At 41.0% G+C, this 19,879-nt stretch overlaps 1 protein-coding gene across 2 annotated transcripts in view; it reads left to right on the top strand.

The window, feature by feature from the left end:
* The first annotated feature begins 417 nt into the window (after positions 1-417).
* SATB1 (SATB homeobox 1) overlaps positions 418-19,879 on the top strand; it is a 100,525-nt gene continuing 81,063 nt past the window's right edge. The window contains exon 1 of one of the 2 annotated variants that reach the window (XM_029214163.1): positions 418-672. The gene's annotated coding sequence lies outside the window, so the exon portion shown is untranslated. Of the gene's footprint in view, positions 673-6,431; positions 6,776-19,879 lie in introns of those variants that run through there. The other variant, XM_029214162.1, reaches the window with a different exon arrangement.

Genomic DNA, 19,879 nt, shown 5'->3' with positions numbered 1-19,879 from the left:
CTCGGCTCGGGCTCCAGCGCGCCCAGTGTCGCCGGCGGTCGCCGAGGCTCCACCGCCAGGGGGAGAAGCCGGGGTGGGTGCGGGGGAGGCGGGCCGGGCTCTCGCCGCCCCGCCGGCCAGCTCGCGCCGCACACGCTCCTCGGCGGCGGCGGGCGGCGGCGGCGGCTAAGCGGGGTCCGCCGAGCCCCCGGGCGCCGCGTGCCCGGCCCGAGAGCTGTGGCTGGATGCGCGCCCGGGTTGCTGCGGGCTCCCGCGGGGGGCGCCCCGGCCGCCCCGGTGCGCCTCCTGACTGCGGGCGCCGAGACCGCCTAGCAGAGAGCGACTCCCGCCGGCCCCTTCCCCCCCCCGCCCCCGCCGCCGCCCCCCCCCTCCCCCCCCCCGTTAACATCTCCTCCCCCCCCCCCCCCGTTCCTTCCCTCGGCCCCGCGCGCTCGCTAGCTCGCTCCTCGCCTCTCTCTCCCCTTTAAACGCCCACTTCGGATGGGAAAAGAAGACAACTTAAAGTCAAGTTGCAATTAACTTCCGCGGCAGCCGCAGCTCCGGCGGCGGCGGCGGCACCAGAGGCAGAAGCCGCCGCCTCGGAAGTCCGACGCCGCCGCGCCCGCCCGGGAAGCTGCGCCTGGTCTCGGGCCGTGCTCGACAGCCACCGCCGCCCCCAACGCCCATGCCTGAGTGAGTTCTGCTCCTTTGCCTCTCTCTCTCTCTTTTTTCTTTTTGGCCCCTACTCTTAACCTTTTATCTCTGTCTTTCTTTTTTCGGAATCGATCTAAACTTCACCGTAGCGCCCACCCACCCGCGGTGCCCGTCGTTGGGGCGACTCGGCTCCCCTCTCGTGGGCGCCCGGGACAGGGGTCTTCCGAGCCCCTTCTCTAGCGCGCGGCTGGATCCGGAGGGGTGGCCGGGAGAGTGAGGGAGAGCACCCGGGACGGGGGACCTGAAGATGCCATTCATTCTTTCTCGGGGTGTGGACACCCTCACACACACCTGCCCGACAGACCCTGGCTGAACAAACTCCTTCAGGTCATCGGTAGAACCCCTTTGGGAAGAGAAAAGGGGGATCGAAAAGACCGAAGGAAGCACACGGGGAAAGGGAGACCCTCTTTGTGCGCCCCGGGGCCGGGCTGGCAGAAAGGTGCCGGGCGGAGTAGGCTGGGGAGTGGAAACGTTCCCCCCCCGGATCGCAAGTTAAGCTCAGCATCCTTCCCCGGTCCATCTGCGCCTTCCTCCGCCCCCCGCCGGCGCGGCTGGTTGGGAGCAGTGGCGGAGAGGGGCCTGGGAAGTTTGTGGCAACTCCTCCATCCCGGGAGCCACTCGGGCCCCGGGGTGTTCAAGTTGGAGCCGGGAGTTTGAAAGGGGCGGCAGTCCGCGTTTCGAGCCCTCGCCGGTTATAGTGAGGTCGGTCCTGAAGGCGCTGCTGGAGGGAATGTGGGTTTGGAGTTGGGCTGGAGGCCGGAAGAGGTGCTGCCCTCTTTGCAGGGACAGAGACATCACAGGTGCGGCCTCGGGGTGCGCGCCGTGTCTCCCTCCTGCGGCCCCGACCCGAGCGTGGCGGCCTTCTCTGAGCGCTCCACTACCGAGGCTCCCGAGGCGGCGGAGCGTGGGTTTGGACCACCACGATGAGAAGGACAAAGCAGGCGGGTGGCAGGTCCGGGGAGTGACAGGCGTGTACCGGGGAAATCCACCGAGCTGGACTCTTGGGGGCGACCCCAGAAGACGGAGAGGGGATTGGGGCTCTTGCTGGAGATTTTGGCCCTGACCTTAATTAGAGCGTAGCAAATTTCACTTACAAGCGTCAACCACCGGATCGCCCCTCAAAAGTGCCCTGGTTGGCAGCTTGGACCTCTGCGCCTTTCCTGGGCGAACTTTCTCAGCAGCATTCCGGATTTCCAGGCAAATGCTGTTAAGACTTGGGACTCCACATGGTTGTAAAGAGACAGAAAAGCTAAAGACGTCCTGTTCTCAGGAGAGAACCTTTCTGCCCCGACTGGCTGGGGGTCCATCCTGGGAGGCCAGGGGACCTGAGTTTCCCAAGAGGACAGAAGAGGGGGTAAGAATGAGTAAAATGCGACTTGCTGGGTGTCAGGATTTGTCCTAAGCAGTCCCTGAAATCTACAGTGTTTGTACTGCTGACAGAGTAACTCATCCCGCTGAAACTTTCTTGAAATTTACACCCAATCTAAAGTGGATTTTTCTGAGATGTCAGGAATTAAGATTTATTCTGTCGTCAAAAGTAGCTGGGGGGGGGGGAAAAAAAAAAACTAAGACTGGAGAAAGCCAAGGTTGAGGTGTTTGCTGTAAAGACCTTTAATCTGCTGTGTGGTACTCGTGCTATGATTTAGCAGTGGTCCTTTATTTCTATTGCATATTATTTTAGTAGAACAGTAGTACATTCGTATACTGGCTGCTCCAGTCTGCTGGCAAACATTAGCATTCAGGCTTACATTTTTGACAAATGTGCAGACAGGAATAGCATGAATAGGCATCTTAAATATTAACAACCTAAGCATCTGTTGTGAAACAATTTTAATATATTTACTCTGTTTTTCTCACATTGTTAGAAAAGGTTATAATAAGCGCATAATCTCAACTTTAGTTAGCAGGAGTAACTGGCTGTATCTTTCACTACCTCTCCAAGTGTTTAACACAATCACAGACATAAATACTTTAACTAACTCGGTTAGGCACATTATTAAATACACTTTAGACAATGTGTATTCTATATAAAATGTAACAGTAGCAAAATATGTATCCTATTTGTGCACATTTTAAATGACTATACATTTTATAAATATACCAGGCATGTTTATTCTTCATCTCCATTTGACACTTATTACTTCATATTTTTCCTAATGGAAACAATATTTTAAATGTAGAGTCGTTCAGTCATATGTAATACATAATATGTAAACAGTAGCTATAAAATACAAAGCATTGTTAAATTTGAGTATGGCTGCATGTAACAAGATTATACAAGAGAAATAAGAATCACTGCACAATTTTGTATTCCTTTCTAAATAATACAAATGATGGATGAAAAAAGAACAAATAGGGATTTCCTTCCTAAAGTACTAGTGCCCTAAAATGTGGGGGGTGTGGGTATGGGGGGACAAAGCGGGGGGGGAATGAAAGGAGGAAGCAGAAAAAAAAAAAAAAGATCAGCAGAGAAAGAAGACTTAAAGAACTTCCAAAAGTCTGAATAGTTATTTCCAGAATCAATGCATTCTTCATTTTCCCACAAGCTGAAATATGTAATAAATAATAGTTCTTTGTATGTAAAAGTATTCCAAAGGAATGCCTTTTGTTCAGTTGTTGTAATAAATTAATATATTCTTTGGTTGATAATCTACAAAAGGAGTTCTTTTGTCTCTCAGCATCTTAAACAAGAACAACAACAAAATGAATAATGGTTTATTTCTGCAAAGAAGTCTGTTTCCAAGCTATATGAACCTGCGATTGAATAAGATGGTGTGCTGAGTGATGGTTAGGCAAGTCTGCATTAAATTAGCAAAGACTGAAATATCTGGGAGAGATTTTCAATGATTTTTTTCATGTGACAGGTTGCGGATTGTAAATTAGGCCTAAAAGGTCAGGTGACAGGCACCTGTTCCTCATTATTGTTAAAACCTTTTGGTTACAAACACTGTTAAGCTAAATACAACATGGATATACAGCAGGGACTCTATAAAGCACTCTGGTGGTTTTTCATCTGCTCTGTAAATTTCCAAAAGGGCCATACACAGATATGCCCTTTACACAAACACATCTTTTCTTCTAAGACGTGTTGTCTCGGATGACTCTTGTGTCATATTCGTACCTGGGACTGATGAAGTATATAAAATAAATGCATATGACGGAATCGATCTTCAGACTCTGTCTGGACCTGTTGTAGTCAGATGCAAAAATATTGGGTTTTTTTGCATTTGACTTTTACAGTCCACTGATTAATGATCAGAATTTGTTCGGGTTTTAAATAGAAACCTCCCCAAATTACCTTTTATACTTTTTAGATAAGGTAAGTTCTCATCTTAAATGATGCCAGGAGATATTTTGCTTTGTGCTTATGTATAAGCAGAACCTGAGTTGCTCTATACTGTCAGAGCTTTGTGGTATATAGAAAATGGGAAGAAAACCACATTTTACATGAATGCTGTTAGGAAGGGTATCATTTGCTCTTCATACTTGCCACTTCTCTCAGGGGAGTTCAGTAATCTTTTGATTAGAATTAAAGAATGTGATTGGATTTTTATGAATGGTTTACCTTTAGATATTTCAGAGAGCAGAAGAAGCATACGTATTGAACAGGCCTAAGTAGCACAAGGTTGCAAAATATGAAAGTTGCCAGTTGCTTTTAATTAGCAAAGGAGGAGGATTTTGAGTAAATTCGGTAACTGAGATGATTGAATTCTCTATTTAAATATGTTCTTTGTCTCTTTTGGTTTGGTATAGTTTCTGCTTATTATACTAAGGAGTCATTTTTAGCATTTGTGATCAGATTACAGAACAGCCATCCTTCTTGCGTTTCCAGTTGGTTTTCAAACTCCAAAACTCCGGGATGCTTTTAACAAATTGGTTTACATTTTGACAGAACAGAGTTAAGTTAATTAATAGATCAGGCACGAAAATCCTCCACGGTAGGGTGTATTTTCTGGTAAAATGAAAGTTGTGTTTCAGCACGATGAGCATCAGGCTTCAGTAATCTGTTCCTCGTGTGGAATGAACACTTCCTACTTCAAGCTAGCAGGCACCTACTGTTTATTTACGCTGCATTAAACTGACAGCTCAGCAATCAGAGGAAAAATATTACTTACCTTCCTGAAGTAAATACCAGTTTATAGGTTAGTGCACGTATTTATATTCCTGTCACCACTAAATAACGGCTCTGTCTCCACTTTAACATCTACCTGTACTATAATCCAGGGCTTTAGACTCTTCCTGGTTGGGGGTAGGGGTCGAGAGGAGTTTTCTTATCATTTCCCAGTGGCTAGAGTTTTAAAAAGAGTCATTTTATCTTCTCATTTTTTGTCCTGCGAGAATCAGTTGAAAGAAATATTATACATTTTTCCTTTGCATACTTCAACTATAATATCCAAATCCCCAAAGAATCCACATGCCACTTAAAATAGTCATCTTAGAGCAACCTCAAGACAAATATGTTCAGACACATTCAAGTGTACGTTTGCTAAATTAAACTCTCTACAAAATTCCAAAGAGATAACTTCAACTATTTGATTTCTTAGATAATAACTTTGATAAAGTGTCTTCTATTCCCAGCCATAGATGGAATGCTTCAGGTTTTAATGGAGGTCTGCAAATATGAGTATAAAGTGGGACACATTGATTGATTGATTAATACTGTTAACTTTCCTCTGAAAATATTCTTGCCTCCTTTGTCTTTTTGTTTAATCTGCCAACCTTGAATTTCAAATTTTTGACAATACTAAATGCATTTGTTGTTTTTCTTCTTAAGTTGAAAGCCCATTCTCTTTGGAGACCCCTAGAAACTTTAAAATACTGTTAACGTTGAATTCCAAAACTTATTATTAACTTGAGAAAGTGCTCGTTTTCGAGTATGCTCTGTAAGTAGCTCTTACGCTCATCCTGTACACACGGTTGTTAATCTCTAATCACATGTTCCATTGACATCAGAGCAGAATGTGGTCTTAATACAGCATGTAAATCAAATCTGTTACACAAGGTTCTTCTCTTCCTCTCCCAAAGAAAAAGTGTCTGCTGTGGTAATTTATATATCATTCCTAAGTGTTATTCTCAATGGTAAGTCTATTTCAACTTGATGTCTTCATAGAGTGTGATCAACACATTAACACACATTATTTAGTACTTTTGAACTTATGCCAACGGTACCTTTTGCTGTTTATTTTTTTTAAGTCTTTTTTAAGATCAGATATTTCATTTCAGAGTAAATAGATACAGATTGTGTGTATATATATTCAGGGTGAGATTTAGTAGCGTAGCATTTCTCCAGCATATTGGCCTATTTTTATTCTTTCAAGTTATTCTGTATCACTTCCACGGTTGTTGCTGTCTGAAGGTTCGTAAATAGAAATTCTCATCACCTCTTTCAATGGACTCTCAAGGATGTAATTTAGCTTATGCGGTGATCCAGTTTAGTTATGAGAGATGAAAATTAGTTAACCAGTACCCCAGCATTTATGTCCCTAGATTCAGCTGCAATTTTTTCAGTCCAGTTATTTGATATTTGGTAGTGAAGTGTCTTGTAATCAAACATTAAGAGTTGGTTCAGTTTCCAGTGGAGAAACGATCTTGCTGGATAAGACGTTTAACTGTGCAATGTTTTATTACACTCATCACTCCCTTGAGAGCCTGCGTATTGTGGCACGAGTTGTGGCTGCACCTTAGGGGTGCAGGTCCCCCACATGAAGCTGAGATGCTTGCAGAAGAAGCAGATGTCAGGCTGCACTTGGTCCTGCCTTTGCTCGGATGTCTGTGCACCTGCATTTCCCTCCACCCCTTCCTTGGCACCCCTTCCCCCCAGGTGTGCAGGAAATGGAGGGCGTTGTACCCGGTGAAGTGGGTGGACTCTACCCAGAGCTATGACCTGATTTGTGACGTACCCTCAGAACTGCAGTAATGGTCCAGCTGCTTCACAGGCAACTGGTAACCACCTCATTTGGTGATGCTTCTGCCTTGCTAGCAGTGCCAGAGAGAACTTCGTCATTGTCACCTCGTCAAAGACTACTTCTTGAGAGCTCTCTTGTAGGGCTAGATTCGGAGAGCAGCCTCTGATATTTGGAGGGTAAGTGGCAGAAAAGTTCCATATGGGGAATCAGGGCTATAGTAGCCACAGGGAGAGACCAGCATTTAGTGTCCAGGGGAGGTTTCTGTGTTGGGATGTTGCTTTTTCTCAGCGAGAGATGATTTGGGACCAGATACCAACAGAAATTCTGCAGTGTGAATTCTACTCTGGGTGGTGAAATGTGGTAGAAAGCTCCCAGGAGAAATTACTAGATCTTCTTTCCCTGAGATATTTAAGGAAAAGGTAGTCAGTAATCTGTGAGAGGGGGAACTCTTTAGATGCAGTTTTCCAGGAAGCTGGGCATATAGTAGAGTTGATTGCTAGAGGTTCTTTTCTAGTCTTACTCCGTGGTTTCTGATATGCTGTTAAGAGCAAGCAAAAGACAATTTGGCCTTTTAATGTTTATAATGTTAAGGACTTTAAGGTAAAAGAGGTTTTCTGTTGTGAATACTTTATTGTAATAAATACTATAAATAAAATAGAACCTAGTATATGCAGATATCTTTTAAACTTGAGATAGTCTTGAATATAGTGTGTCCATAATTAGCTGTTTGATGTTGAATGCAACTGAGTTTTCCTGTTCCAGTGAACCAGACAATGGAAATCACTGGGGATTAACAACAGGGCTATGTGATCATTCTTGATATAGCAGACCTTTTTTTCCTGTTCACTGATAAAAATATTTTATCAGTAAAGAAAGCACTCAGTTCAAATGCTTACAGTTTTAAATTTTAAAAGAATATCTAGAATTAATAAAATAATCCAAGTGTTTCTCACTATATTTTCACCAACTGAAATAAATGATACCTAGATGTTCTAATAGTAGACAGATTTCTCCAGGCTGTGAGAGGTTGGAACAATATTTTAATAACTGTGCTTTAAAAATTTTTTTTTAGAGGTGGGCTCCCTTTGGGGTGGTTTAAGAGGACTCAAAAACAATTTAGAACATTATCTTAAAAGTTTAAAAATGACAGTCTTACTTTGTAAGGAGTCATTGTATTTTAATAATACTGTACACATATTAGTGTTATTGGAGCAGTAGACAGTTAATTACAGCCTTTTCTGAGACATGTTAACTGTATACTAACAGTCATGTTAAAAAAGAATGATGTATACTCTTACATACAAGCTGCTGCTTGCTAGACTCTTTTCAAAATAGTCTTTTAGAATGTATGGAGTCAGATTTTGGGTCCAGAATTATCAGAATGTTTTCTACTAAAGCAACTTTATTTTAAAACTTTTCACTGGGATGTAAGCTTTTCAATTTTCTTTTTTTTTCTCTTTCTTTCTTTCTTTGTAATTAGCATTGGCTTGATCACTTTTGCCAGTGGCTTTAGAAATCAGAGTCCCTCAGTAGTTTTAGCCTTCCCACATTGTATTTTGAGATGTCTACATTTTTGTTTTGTGATGACTTTGGCCAACATAAGCCATTAAAAGCTTATTGAGTTGATTTAGCACCTCTTAGTACTACTCTTCGTGGAATCGTTTTTGTCACTGTTTCTTGAGCCAAGCTATGTTTTCTTACAATTCTCTGTAACCTGATATTTAAGATACGTTTGAGCAATTGATCATAGCAGTAGTTCTAAGAATATTTTATTTTCCAAATCTAAAGCCTAGGTTTTTGCTTTGGCTTCTGGTATGGCAGAACAATGCGTGACTGAAACTAGTGAGGTTTAAAGCTGGACTGAGCCTGCCTTAGACAGTTATATCAAATTGGTTAACTATTTGAACTCCCTTGGTGAATCTGGATATGTTAACCTTGTAACCAATACAGCACTTAAAAATGCACTAGGATTCCCACTTTACAAATTTTTAGGTGCTGCCCTTATTTATTTCTACAGGGTATTCAACTACAAGAAAAAAATTCAACGTAAGGTACATGTCTGTGTTATAGAAAACAGTAGAAGCTTCGCAGTTAGCGTTCTGTCTTGCGTGGAGAGCACTCGTTAAAGATTTGCTAAATTAATAATAAAATAGTGAATTTAGCTTGTGCTGATATGGTTTAATGGGAAAAGACTTTCCTCTCTAATTTTCTGTTTTTACTCGGGTTATCTGCACGCTTAATCTACACATGCCCGTGTTCTGGATAATTGAGTGTTTTTTTCTCCCTGTGCTCTGTCATTTTGGACAGTAGCACTGGGGTTTGTTTTATCCTCACTGACCTTGAGGATGAGGCAAAGTCTGTCTGATTAGGTTCATGGTCCTTTGGTGTTCAGCTGTGGTAACAACAACCTATTCTGGTATAAGCACAGAGCACTCCCTGGAGGTCCTTGCAGTTAGGCTACCATGTAATGGTTTTTTTGATATTCTGGGGCCAAAAATACCATGTGGCCCAAGTCTGATTGACCTCTACCTGTTCTTTTCTACAATAATGATTTTTTTCAGGACCCCACTGGATAAATATCAGCCATGATTAATTGCATAAATAGATATATTTTTAATTGTAGCTGTATCCATTATTTTAAAATGTTTTGAGAGTTAGGGTATTTATGTTAATGAAGATTTCACTCCATTCCTTAAGGGTTGTGTTAGATGCATCTAAAACATTCTGAAAAGTTCTGGCCATTCTATGAAAGTTATCTTTAAAAAAGACACTTCCTCTTTAAATTGATTTTCATGCGTGTGGCTCTTTACAAGACAGTGTTAGTTACACAAAGAAAAGTATTCCTGAAGCCGTACACTGCTGTGTGACCTATTCCATTATCATGCACATTCTGTCTCTTTAAAAACAGTCTCCTCTATTTGCCCTATTAATTGTTGATATGTTGCCATCCACGAGACAAAAATTAGAGCTGTAATTAAATAATCATGTGATGCTCCTTTAGTGCCAGTGAGAGCAAACTCATTTTTCCAGGCCCTGATGGTCACTGATTATTGTATTACTACCGGCTTGTTTTTTTTTTTTTTTTTTTAATGATTCTCTATCTGTAGATTACCTAACTACTGTCCTTCTTTGCAAAATTAAAGAACATAGAGAACATTCAGCCAGTTAATTGGCTGGAGGTCCTCAGGGATGTAAGGTAGACATACCTTTTTTTGCTTTTGGTCACCTGGTAGGTTCTTTGGGGAGGCTACATCAGTGGTGTGGTTGCCTGCCATTTCATTTACACTGGTGTTTTGGCTGGGATGGAGGCATATGGGGAATGCCAGGAGAATTACAAAAGGAGCCGGGTATTAAAATTCAGAAATGATTAAAATTGAAATAAAAGGATGCTGCTTCTTTGCCAGTACTCTGGCAGTCATAATGACACATAGAGATTAGTTTCCACCTTCATCTTTTCCTTCTTTTTCATTTCCTCTTGTTTACTGTTGACACATTTTCCTTATGTCTGTCTCCCGTCTCTGTCTCTTTTTGCACTATTGTGCATTCCTAGTTGTCCCTCTTTCCTTAAGCATGGAGAAGCCTACTTAACCTTATTATAACAATAACAGAATAGGTTATTAATATTTAATATGCACATGATTAAAATTTCTCTCCCTTAAACATAGGTCAGCTGTATTATTATTAACTGGCATGTAATTTTTCATTTAAAATATTCTTATCCTGCCCTTGCTGTTTCTGAAATGTAGTCTACTTTACTGGTGATTTAATACATAATGTTTAGAAAACTGTGGTCGGCTAGTGAGAAAAGAACTTACCAGTCATGGATAATCAATTATGCATGAATTCAGATGTAACAGATGGAATCTGGTGAGTTAAAGTTTCCCTTTGCCTTAGTGGTTTTTTTTTTTTAATTTGTTTGTTTGACACCTGTCTCCTATATAGATAAACATCTAATGTAGCATGTGAGAAATTTCCTTATATATCTCTATATTCTCTTTAAAGTGAACTTGATTTTTAAAATTGAATTTAAGGGCAGAGAATTTCTTTTTTTTTTTTTTTTTGTGGTCTTAAAGATGATCAGATTCTTTTCCAACACTTTGTAGGTACAGAACCGGGTTCTGCTTGGCTTATGAAGGGTAACTCTTCTACTTGGTAGAGGAAGAAGCAAGACCTGAATCTAGGGTTCCTACCTTTTCTCCGCTTCTTTTCCCACTATGTCATTTATCCTTTTTTGTAGGAGTTGCCTAATGATAGAACACTATTACACTAACTCTGGGTTTTAAAGAATTTCTGATGAAAATTGTGGTTGTCTAGTTTTAAGTTGTGTGACATTCTCTTGTATGACATGCAAATAGTATCTGTGAACATGTATATCATGTTATGCTATATGTATATCATACGTACATTTATTCATACTAGGTTGTTGGCCAAACAGTTGGATTTTTCAAATCTATTGAGAATGCCCCAAGACTTGGCTTATATCTGAAACTACAGCATATGCCAGCCACAAAGATGCCTTTACCCTAGCTTGCAGTGTTGTAAATTCTTAGTGACAAAACCCCTTTGTGCAAAGTGAACCTAAAAGTTAGTTTTGAGAGTCTTGTTACCTCCACAGAGAGATAAGTTTAATTTTCATTAAATATGATATGAATGTGTAGTATTTTTTTCAGTTGCACAAGTAATGAAACAGTGGGTATTGTCCATCTTTAGAGCAATTACAGTCTCAAAACAGTTACAAGCTGGTCCCCATCAAAAATTTTCATAAATATGCTGTTTGTTTCTCTTCCAAGTGTATTTATATATAGATAAAAAAATAGAAATGAAAATAGTCTTTACAGAATAAACAAAAATAAATGATTAAAAAATAGCCTGAAGGCTCACTAGTTCTGTTTTTAAAATTATACTGCAGCATTATTTATCAACTTTTTGCTTCATATCAGCTGGGAAGTTGCACGTGTATTTATAGTCCACGTTGGTTATCTAATGAATTAAATTCCACAATAAACACACTAATAAAGAAGGCCACACCTGCAAAATAGGTAACTGGATATGCTCTAGCTACAGTTATGCTGTGAAACTATTTTTTAGTATTTTATTTAGGCTTTTATACCCAATAAGTATGTAATTTTACTTTGGCTTTACTATGTAATCATATTCCTTAGTCATGCATCAGAAAAATACATATATATAGGAATGAACTTCAATGAGATACAATTTATATATGAATTTCCAGTACATTAAAAATAAAACTCCATCATTAATATAAAAGTCCCTAATATAAAATCAGTAAGAAGAGATGATAGGAAACAGAATATCAGACAATATACTGGAAAAAAAAAAAAGATGATATTACAAATTATTGCATGCAGAAATAAATACTTCAATTGTAATTACTATCACAAAAAAGTGACTGATAAAAATAAATCTGAAAGCCTTTTGGACTTTTTATAACAAAAAATATACTCTTTTATTAATAAATAGGATCTAGAATCTTTATATAGAGATAGTTTATAAATTATTACATTGACTACATTTATACAGTTGTTTTACCTCTGTGGCTGGACTGCATAAAAGCGTCCTGCAGATGTTCCCCTGGGACGGTCTACTGTTTCATGAGTATAGTTAATTTTTACTCATTTGAAAAATATCCAGAAAGAATGTTTGGATATTTGAATGTTGGATATTTGGAGTGTTTGGTTTTTGTCTATCCTTCCTCTTTTGCTAAGATACAAGAATATAGAAGAACATCTGAAAAGAGAACCATTTTCTTGCCTCAGAGGACCATCAGATTACCTACTTTGGGTGAGATCTTGGTCTCTCATTATCAATCTATGTTACTTATCCCTGGGTCAGGTAATCATCATATGAATTAATTATCCAGCATAGACTGCACTGTGCTGGCGGCAGGTAAGGACAAAGCAGTGGCGGGTTGGCATCAAGGAGGCAGTTGTCAGTGTGTTGTAGCTTATTGTTTTTCTGTGTGGCATGATAATATACGTCTGCCAATCTTAGGAATAGATGAAAGATTGTTTTGCTTAGTTTTGTTGTTTTTACATTTTTTTAATTGAGGTAAAAGATATATACCATAACAGATGCCACTTGGGCAGTTTGTAAGTGGACAATTCAGTGGCCTTAATTACACTCACACTGTTTTGCACCCAGTGCCACAGTCTCTTCCAAATCTTTGCCGTCATCCCAAAGAGAATGTGCTTTAGTTTTGGATTACACTTCTCCTTCGCTTCAACAAATTTCAAGCATTATAGGGGTATTTAATCACTGTGCAGGTGTGTTGCACTTGTTTCTGGTGGTGGCTTTTCTTCCCAATGAACAACCCCTGTCCACTGCTTTGTGGCGATGGGCACAGCGGTACAAAATCAGATGTTGCCTGTGGCTGGTACTCTCCCCCAAAACAATCTGAACCCGGATTCAGGTCTATTTTAACCTCAAACTCTTTTTCCCTTTAAGTAAGCCGAGAAAGATTAAAATAGCATTCACATCACTAAGATCTGGTTGATATGTCTTGGCTAAATGTTGATTGGGAACAGTTCCTGTTTGACTTCATTGGAATTCAAATCCCCTGAGCTTCCTGAGAGTACCACACAGCAGCTAGGTGCCCTGCCACTAGCTCTTGGGCACAGACAATGTGAACACTTCACTTCTGCTTAAGTGCAATGACTAAGTCTAGAAATGAGTTGAACAGTTTTCAACTGTTGCAAAGGGAGTCCCACTCCAGGTTGAAATTTTCTGGGAGAAAAAGCCTGCTGGACTATGTTGAAGAAAAAAAAAAAAAAAGAATTAGAGAAAACTGGGATGGTTCTGGCTGCAGTAAATAATAGACTGATTTTGGAACTTTACTTCCACGTGTAATTTTGTGTTTAGTCGCTTATGTCTGTGATGATAAATCATATACTTGCACAGAATTTCTGGCACCCCCCGCTAAGTCTCACGCAAGTGCGCAAATGCTAATTTGTCATGGTTCCTCAAAGCAGACTTTTATTCACCAAATCAATGATCTAATAGCTTGCCCCCTCCCTTATTTTTTTTGTTTGAAGCAAGTAGCTTGCCTGCACATATATTTCTTAAATTTGGGGGTGAGTGCTGGTTCCTAGAAAAGCTTTAACTTTTCCAAGTGACCCCAGGATCTTCATCTCACTTGAGGATGTCCTAGCAGGTATATTTGATTTCCTGTCTTCAAAACATTACCTAATCCAATAGATGCCAAACTTGGCTGTACACTGGAATCGCCTTGGTAACTCTCAACCACCGCATACCTGGCTCCTACCTGTGGCAGTGGGGTGCAGCCTGGACATCTGGGTTGTTGAAGTAGCTCGCAGGTGATAACATGCAGCAGATTTGAGGAGCCACCGAACTAACTTCTGATCTTGCACCTGGCTTTACCGCCCAAGATTGCAAGAATCTTTCTAAGATTCTCACCAACATTCACTTGTAAGAGCAGTTCCTGGATTCCTTTCCCTGAGAGGGCAGGCACCGTGACACACTCCTGGAGTACAGACAGGAGTCCACCCTCAAGATGTTGACAGACTTACACTTGGGAGGGGCAGACATGTAAATATGAAATGCCACACTGGAGGACAGGGGCTGGGATGGGGCATCGAGAAGGAAGTAGCTAATAGCTGGAGGAGGCTTTGGACAGAAGAGGTACAATCCAGCTGCATGTTAAAGGATGTGGCAGAGGGAGAAGCGGGAGGGCGGGCACTCAGAAGCAATGGGGAGAAGACAAGGCAACCTGAAACTCTTAAGTAATTTGGTAATTTGGCGATAGCTACATAACTATGTGAAGGTCTCAAGAGCATTGCTTTTGGAACCTGGCCCCCTCCCTACTCAATTTTGGAGCTAGTTCTAGATAGAGATGCCAGTTTTCATGGAATTATTACCACTGTACCTTGTCAAGGTTATGCTCCACACTGACATCTATGGAAGGAAAGGTAGCTTTTTAAAAAAATTTGTCCAATCAATTCTTGCTTTAAAAAAGGTAATATTTCTGGGTGAAAGGACCCGATAGCCCATCAGGTTCTAGAATCCAACTATAATGGCTGCTCACTTCCCTTAGCCCACTCTCTCCAAACTAGCTTAAACATTGGCCTTTCTTTGCTTAGCTTTAATGCTGACCTTTGTCTATTAAAACCATAATCCAAATGACCAGTGGGTGTTTATATCCACCTTAAAGTAATTAGGAAAACAACTTTTGATCACTCTCAGTCTGACTATAACTGAAACCCCATGTATTAGGGAAAAAACAAAAACAAAAAACCTTAGGCCCCCTATTTAGTGTTCTTTATTATTTCTCCTTTATCTCTCCGGAAATATATTCAAGCCTTTTGCTATGATTTTCTGCAGTACACCATTATTTGTTTGGTGTTTGGATACCCTCCCGGTTTGAGTAGGTATCTACATTAAAGCTTCCAAAAAAGCCATTTCTAATGGCAACTATGCTTATTTAACGTGGGGGTGGGAGAGAGGATGGCAAGTGATTCTGTGGTTTTTAGCTTCACCTATGAGCTATTTAAATGTTCATGGAAAGCAGCATTTGGGGTAAATGCATATTATTCCAAATGTACTCAAGGACCCTTTCACATACAGACAGGTCTAGAAAGTTGTCTTAAATCTGTGTGCAGCGGTACCCAATTCTCATTCCATGCAACCTTACAGATCTATGGGCTCATTCTAAAATGGAAAATGGGGCTTCCCTGGTGGCGCAGTGGTTGAGAGTCCGCCTGCCGATGCAGGGGACACGGGTTCGTGCCCCGGTCCGGCAAGATCCCACATGCCGCGGAGCGGCTGGGCCCGTGAGCCATGGCCGCTGAGCCTGTGCGTCTGGAGCCTGTGCTCCACAACGGGAGAGGCCACAACAGTGAGAGGCCCGCGTACCGCAAAACAAAAACAAAAACAAAAATGGAAAATGACTTCAATTTGGACATGATTAGAATGTCTGAAAGCCATTCAGCACCTCTAAGACTCCTCCTGGCTAGGTCCTGGATTTACTTAGTCATCTTTGATAGAAGTTCTCCAGATAAATGCTGTCCGATAGAACTTTGTGCGATGGTGGAAGTGTTCTGTAATCTACACTGTCCCATAGGATAGCCACTAGTCACATGGGGCTATTGGACACTTGATATGTGACTGAGGAACTAAATTGTAAATGTTACGTAATTTCAGTTAATTCACATTTCAATGATATAGCCACTTTTCCCTCTGCTAACTCCATCTCACTTCCGCAATCTCTAAAAGGAATTGTCCTTGCAATTAGCAGTGGAATTTGGTTGCAAGTGACACTGTGAGCGTTTGGCTCTCATTTATTTATTCAGACTGTAAATATTGCAAGGACGCTGTACAAATCCCTGGTGATAGGGCAGTGAGCAAGACGCAGCCACTGCTCTCATAGGGTTTACAGTCTAGTGTGGGAGATATTTATTAAGCCAGTAATTATCCACATTGTTCATTGATGATAACTGTGACAAAGGAGAATTGCCAGAGGCTATGAGAGTGTAAAATGGGGACCAGACCTTCTTGTAAAATGAGTCAGAAAGTTTAATCAAGAGTTCTGTTTATTCACTAAACGTTGTGAGCCGGCTTCCCTTCCCCAAGTTCAAGGCTAGGTCAGGCTGACTGCAGGACCCAGAGCTCTCAGAGTAGGGCAGCTACCATGTGCCATGCCATGACCTCCAGAGATGCGGGGTCTGTCTGATTCAGCTGCATACACACACGCACGCACGCACACACACACACACACACACACACTGCAAACTTCTGAACTTGATCAAATAGATCCTCTCCCCAAGCTATGCAGTTGTGATGATGTCAGTCACAGATAAGATGTGAGAAGAAGGGTGCAGACGTTTACAGGATATTGCATTTCCTCTCCTATATATGTTTTGACAAAGTTGTTTGGGCTCCAGCCCCAGTTCTTTTTTCCTCTCTGCTCTTACAAATTTATATTTGGTCCATTCAAGAAACGATGTGGAAATCAGTCCTGACATCCCAGACAGACAAAATGAGACACATGACAGCAGAACATATGGCTCAAAGAGACATCCTTATATGGCCAACACAGACCGTATTCCCAGAAATTCATATATGGAAAACACCACCTGCAGCTAAAGCCAAAAAACAAAGAGTTGACACGACAAAAAGAGCAATATGCCACGTAAAATGTGCTGTTTTAAGAGTGTGGAGAGATAGCCAACAGTATTTGAATTTAAAAATTTGAAAAAAAAAAAAAAACCACCATGTCCTTAGAAAGTGCTAATGGTGGTAAGCACTGCTTTGCTAACACAGTCACTGGCGGAGCTGTCATATCTTAAAAACGTTCAAATTCTAAATACTTTCTCTGTTTATTACAAATGTATGTGCTATTCAGAACTCCGAATGTGTTTTAATGCTTTCGGATATCTGCCTGTATATTTATCTTAATATGTTGCCATGTGAAACATGCAGTAGTCCTTTTATTATTCAACTTTAAAAAAAATCTTGTCATCTGTTAAAATATTTTATCTCTGCTACCTTTGTGTAGCCAGTCTGAGTGCCTTCTTCTGTGATAAAAAACTGATGCACTGTTTTAACTGTACACCCACAAGTTAAATAGTTCATGTATTTGACTTGCAATATTTCATGTTCTTGAGGTTTTCTATTTTCATAGCTAGATTTATTAAGTTTAACTTTATTCAATACTCTCTTGCATCTTTGTTGCCAAATTTAAGATGCCTGTGTAGAATAAAATTGATGCCCCCCTATTATGATAGTTTATTTTCACATATGCCTGGAAAGGTGGTATTTTCCTAATTACCTTTCTTTTCTTCTTCTTTATTTTAGAATGAGTATTCTAAAGGGGTAGATAATATATAGGAAGTTCATAAGTGTACTGTATCACTTGGAGGACATAAACCTCGGTGCCATTTTACTTATGTAATTTCTTATATAGTTCCTAAATAAATTATTGCTTGGGGAAAATTAGTTATGTATATGTGATTAACAGATTTGTAATTGTACTATATTGTTTTTTTAAAAATAGTAAAGTCATTATTAGATGTCTTTATCCTCATTTATTCTGTTTATCATTTTCCAAGGCCACGTCCGTCCTTACTACACATTTTTATGTTTTGTGTTTGAGAATTAGCTTATAATTCCTGGATAGAAGGTGTTATTCAAATTTAAAGATTAACATTTGAATCCCCACATCATTAGGAGGCTAAGGCAATCAGGAAACTTTTTGTCTTGTTTATTTGTGTAAATAATGGGATAACCATCATTTACAATATTTTATGCCAATGTGTCTTAATATTGATATTTTCAGTCACCCTTTTTTAGTTTCCTTTTCTCTTTGCTCAAATTTTGTTTTGCCCAACAGCTGTCTTCCTTCTCTTTCTTTCTTTTTTTAAACGTTCAACTTGAGTTGCATTTGCATGGATAAATGATTTTTTGCAGTCCACTATACTTTTTCTCTATTTTTAAATTTTGCTATTGTTTGTAAATTTGTACACTTGTGATGCTAGAATGCACTGTCCCTACTGAAAGAAAATCAGGCAGGTTTCAGGGGAACATGTCAGGCATCACCAGTTTGAAGCAACTATTAAAATACACATCTTGGAAATTCCTAATTTGACCTACCATATTGCAAAAATCATTGTCATTCTAAGGATAATTGAGTGTTATCCATGTTTTTCTTTTTGAATATCAAACATTAAAAAAAAAAGTTTACATCCATCCATCCACAATACCACCTCTGACAGCAGTGCTGTGTTTTGCCATGTTTATATATTTCCTTACTGACTGTATTTCTTATACTTTAATTAAAATACCCGCCTCCATACTTCCCCACATTTCAACTTTTGAAAATATGTTATCATTTGAGCTTTTTAGTAACGATTGCCTTATGTTTATTTTCTTGTTTAAGATGCTGGGTTTTGTGTTTTATTATCACATTCTTTTGCCCTAGGCTTGGGTTTCTATGCGCCAAGATTTCACTGTTGCCTTCCTCAATTTTCACTAACCTTTCTGGTTTTGTGGGTGAAACGTGGGTGCCATTAAGAGTGATATATTTTCATTGTGTTTCTCCTAAACTTGTCCTCCCTGGGAGGCCATTATTTCCTATACTTTATCTTCTGCTTTACCTTCTGCTTTTCTTAGATTTCTCATGTACACACTAAGAGTGTATTGGTAGTTTTAAAGAGCTTCATTTGCATATTTTCCTCTTATCTCGGTACTTGTGCTAACTTGTTGCTTTTTTAATGTGTAACAAAATGTTTCTCTGATTTTTCTCTTTTCCCTCCTAGTCTATTCTGAAAAATGATTCTTATAACATTTTTGTTTTTAATGATTAACTGCCTTCAGGGTTCTAAGATGTTAGTACTAAAACCTCTCTATTTTGGGCATGACTGTAATGGTCTTCATTTTTTTAGGAACTAGATTTAATAGATTATCTAAATAAGAGGATCATACTTATGTGCTAATGACCATTTATCTACCTGGGTAATTCACCGTAGATTACAGAAGTATTTATTGCTACAACAGAGGTTCTTACCCACCCCAACTTTCTTGTCTTTCACCCGAGGTAAATTAAGAATGGTGGCATGTGTTCTTTTGTAATAACTAACTGGTCAGGTCTCTTTCAAGTGACCCAAATTTTGTTTCACTCGGCCACCGTGGGCCACGTACTTCTTCCTCCGACGTGTTCCCTGGCTCAGAAGGGACGGAGTTTTGAATCTACCTCTGACTAGTATAGAAAGGCTCTTACTCATCTTTTTTGATCACTGTCTCTTAATAGTTTAGGATTCCCCCGCCTTTGAGGATAAATAGTCGCCAGAGCGTTTCAGGAACCCTGGCCTTTATTTCTCTGCAAACGCCTTATGCACCCTCCGCGCTTCTCCGGAGAGCTGCACCTCCCGATGGTCCCCTTCGGCCACTTCCTTGAAGTCCCCCTGCCTCGGTGCTCGGCGCCCGTCACCTGCCCGCCCGGGCCGCTCTCCCGCGGGCCGGCGCGCCCTCCCTGCCTCGCCAGTCCCCCGGGTGCCCGCCCGCTACGCTCCCGACGTATTCCTTTCGGTGGCTTTTGTGGCGCGCGGGTGGGGTGGTTAGTTTCCCCCGGCCCTACCCCTCTTCTCCCCATCACTTTCCTCCCCCGACACCCCCCGCCGGCCCTGTCCCTCCTCCCGCCCCGCACCCGCGCACACCTGCCCCCGCCGCCTGCGCGCCCAGCGGCCGCTGCCCGGGCAGCGCCCCACCCCCCCGGCTCCTCCTCCCCGCGCGCCCTCCCCGCGCGCCCG

This window comes from Monodon monoceros, unplaced genomic scaffold (genome assembly GCF_005190385.1).
Source record: "Monodon monoceros isolate NGI ecotype Baffin Bay Population unplaced genomic scaffold, NGI_Narwhal_1 Super_Scaffold_11, whole genome shotgun sequence".
Classification (NCBI taxonomy): domain Eukaryota; kingdom Metazoa; phylum Chordata; class Mammalia; order Artiodactyla; family Monodontidae; genus Monodon; species Monodon monoceros.
This window is presented reverse-complemented; position numbering and strand designations above follow the sequence as displayed.